This window comes from Cicer arietinum, chromosome 3 (genome assembly GCF_000331145.2).
Source record: "Cicer arietinum cultivar CDC Frontier isolate Library 1 chromosome 3, Cicar.CDCFrontier_v2.0, whole genome shotgun sequence".
Taxonomy (NCBI): domain Eukaryota; kingdom Viridiplantae; phylum Streptophyta; class Magnoliopsida; order Fabales; family Fabaceae; genus Cicer; species Cicer arietinum.
The window spans coordinates 47800611-47804673 of record NC_021162.2 but is presented as its reverse complement, the minus strand read 5'-3'; the positions used below and the strand labels follow the sequence as shown (position 1 = coordinate 47804673).

General features: G+C 35.2%; 1 pseudogene; it reads left to right on the top strand.

Moving 5' to 3' along the window:
- Positions 1 to 3756, top strand: part of LOC140919788 (uncharacterized) — a 16677-nt pseudogene extending 12921 nt beyond the window's left edge.
- Positions 3757 to 4063: the final 307 nt, after the last annotated feature.

Below are 4063 nucleotides of genomic sequence, written 5' to 3'. Positions count from 1 at the left end.
CTTGCTCTGAGGATTACTCATCACTATCATCCCAAGTGATCATCATGGATTTGTTTTTGTATGGGAATTTTCTAGAGTTCCTTTTGTTGAGAGGACACTCAGTTTTATAGTGTCTCATCTTGTTGCATCCATAACAAGTTATTTGACTTTTGTCAATTTTTTCTTTTTGAGGAGGTCCTCTATTTTGTCCTCTTCTGTTTAACATCCTCTGAATTTTTCTGGAAATCAGAATGAGGTCATCCTCATCCTCAGACAGAGGATACTCTGCGTTTTCCTTTGTTATGACATCTTCATTCTTCTTGGAGGATGAGCTTTCTGTTTGGCTGGGGTTTTTAGAGCAATCATTCTTCCTTTTTTGTTCGGTTTATCAGCCAACAACAATGGTTCATGAGCTCTTAGAGTTCCAACCAAATCTTCTAATTTCATGTTGGTCAAATCTCTTGCTTCTGTAATGGCAGTTACCATTGGCCTCCATTCTTTTAAACTTCTTAGAATTTTTCTTATCCTTTCTTGAACGGAGTATAATTTTCCAAGAGATCTCAAGTTATTCAATATGATGGTTAACCTTGAGAACATTTCATCAATAGTTTCATCCTCCTTCATTTCGAATAGTTCGAAATCCCTTACTCCCATATCTATCCTTGCTTCTTTTACATGACTTGATCCTTCATGATGAATTCTTAGAGTATCCCATAGCTCTTTAGCGTTTTTGCATTCTTCAACTCTGTCATACTCTTCCCTGCACAAAGCACACGTTAGAAATAAATGAGCTTTAGAGTTTAGGAGTACCTTTGCATTTTCATCAGCCGTCCATTGTGCTTGAGGTTTCTCATCGGAGGTTGCATCTGCGTTGTTGGTCCTGATGACATGATCTCCATTTTCCACCACAGACCACATGTTGTTGTCTTGTGATATGAGAAATAGCCTCATCTTAGAGGTTGCGTCTGCGTTGTTGGTTCTGATGACATGATCTCCATTTTCCACCACATACCACATGCTGTTGTCTTGTGATATGAGAAATAGCCTCATCTTACCTTTCCAGTGGTAGTAATCTGTACCATCAAAGTAGAGAGGTCGACTGGATGATCCTCCTTCAGGAATGTACTTAGCTTTTGACATTTTTCTTTTTGGATCTTTTTCTCTTACACTCTTAGGTGTATTTTTTTAGAGAACCTTGCTCTGATGCCAATTGATGTAGCTAAATATCACTATAAGGGGGGTTGAATAGGGATTTTGCTGTTTAAAAATAATTTTCAAGATATTGTAAACTATCCTCTCACTGAGGATGGAATTTTTTCAACCCTTTAGTTTTAACTTAAGCAAAAGAGTAAAAGAAGAATATGAGAGAGACACACACAATTTTATACTAGTTCACCCAAAGATGGCTACGTCCAGTCCTCACACCCTTGTGAGATTTCACTAACTTTCAAACAGATCAACCTCACGCTGAGGATGATTACAAACCGTGTATTCTTTAGCTTCACCAAGCTTACAATCAATTTTCAAATATTTCCAAGCTTCACTCACAAGGAAATTACAAAGTAGTATGAGAGTGATTGATACTTAATACTTTCTCAAAGGATATACAAAGATGTAGTGTAGGATCAAAGAAAGTATGAAGTGAGGATGTGAATTGCTCTTGATAGCTTTAAGATGTTTGATCTTTTTATGCAATTGTGTTGTGTATTTTATGATGAAGAGCTTGCTGCATTTTATAGAGGTTCAAGTTCTTTGATGACCGTTGGAAATCATTTTTCAAAGGATCCAAGGTTTTTCATCGTAATTACAGAACTGTCATTCAGCTTGTTAGGCCAGGCACAACCCATCCTCACGTATGCAGGTCAGCTTCCTTGAAACTTGATCATGAGATGTCTTTGTCTATTCTCTTTTATCAAGAGTGCAAAGTTGTTTCTTTGACCATATGAGCTGCAACTTTTTCAAAAACTTTAAGGACTAGGTTGATTTCAACTTTTGAGGTGATGTTGACAAGAGAGAAAAAGCCACCCTATTACATAGGACTGTCATGCTCGGTCCGAGGATCAGATCTGCTTTCACATGTGATCTTCCATTTTTAGCTTGTTTGAAGTTGCCTTTTGTTAACTTGACTTCTTCATGTATTAAAATGTGCAAGCCCAATAAATGTTCTGATTTTAGCCTTTGCACATGCTTGATGGGTTGCTTTCAACTTAGCTGGTCCATCCTCAGCCTAATCTATCATCCTTTTAGACTTAGATCTAGTTGTTCTTGTCCTTTTCCTTTTGGCCTTCTAACTTCTTTATTTCAAATACTTTTACTTATTCATTCTTTGACTTTATTGTTCATTTCTTTAATGAATAAAAGCATTTGTACTGGTGAGGTCACAACTTGGGCAGATCTGGAGATTTTCCACTTTGCAGCCCATCCTCACGTGGTTCATCTTGATCATATGCCATCCTCACGTGGTTTTCCATCCTCAAGCCAGAATCATATTTTCCTTTTTTTTGCCTTAATGATTAATAACCTATTATCTTATATGAATACACTCAAGAGCACATGTTAGTCATTAACCACAATCATAATCTCTTAAGTAATTTTGTTATCATTAAAATCATTTGAGAGATTTTGTCTCAACAAAATGAAGTTGTTATTATCTTGTGCCAACTAGAGATGTATTTTCCTCTTTTTTTGGACATCATGGTTCATTTAATTATTCATTTAATTAGGGAGAATAAATTATGTGGTCTTATTTATTTGGGGTGGATGTATCCCTTCGAGCGTTACAATGAAGATTTTAAAAGGAAGTGTGAAGAATCCACACCATTCTGAAACATCTATGTTGAAAGGTACATAGCAAAAGAAGCTATTGAGTTTTGTTCTGACTATATGTCGAAAGCAGAAGCCATAAGAATTCCTAGATCTCGTCATGAGGGAACATGTGTGGGTAATGGTATATGAGGCTTAAAACTTAAGAGCATGGGACAAGAGGAAGTACTTCAAGCACATTTATATATATTGAATAACACTGATGAGGTTCTACCATACCTTTCTACTCATAAAAGCATTGTGAAGGAAAAATATCCTAGAATGAATGAAAAATGGTTGTTGAATGAGCATAACAAGACTTTCTTAAAGTGGTTTAAAGAAACCATTTTAACCAACAATACAACTTCAAATACATTAAAATGGCTAGCAAATAGGACTCACTTTGATGTCATAACTTGGACAAGATACGATATCAATAATTTTACATTCTACACAAAAAGTCAGGATGACAGTAGTACCATTCAAAATATTGGGGTTATGATCGTAGTTGAGTCCATGCATTTCTCTAGTTCAAAAGATAAAAACCTTATTACAACATCCATACCTTACTTTGGAACCATTGAAGAGATTTGGGATGTCGATTTCATTAAATTTAAAGTGTCTGCTTTTAAAATGTAAATGGATTGACATCAATAGTGGTGTTAAAATTGATGATTTTGGTTTTGCGTTGGTGGACCTTGAAAAGGTAGCATATAAGGATGTGCCTTTTATTATGCATCCCAAGAAAAACAAGTGTTTTATGTTAGCGATCCTTCTAACAAAAAGTGGTTAGTGCTTCTCCAAGGTAAAAGTTTTCATGGACCAAATGAAAGTCTAGATTCAACGCTAGATATTTCTGAGACTCCTTCATTCTCACAACGAATACTTATTTTCATTGAAGAAACTATAGTGGACGATGAGTATGCCATTCGTGATGATCATCAAGAAGGGATATCGAAGAATATTCAAACATAAGACTCATAAGAAATAAAACGGTGATAATGATAGTTTATATTAATAATTTTCATATTATCAATAATATTTACTTTGATGGTTTATAGTTTTCACCAATATATGACATGATTGCTTATAATTATTTTTCTCCATTATTTTGAATTACTATCGACCATTATTATTCTTTTTTAAAAAGGACACATGAATAATTCGCCAGCTCCTTTGCAAAGTGTGGATGGTACTCAGTCAACACAAAGAAAGGGTAGGCGTGGTACACGTATGGCAAAGTTGAAACGTAAATATATGATAGATAAGAAGTTATCGATTG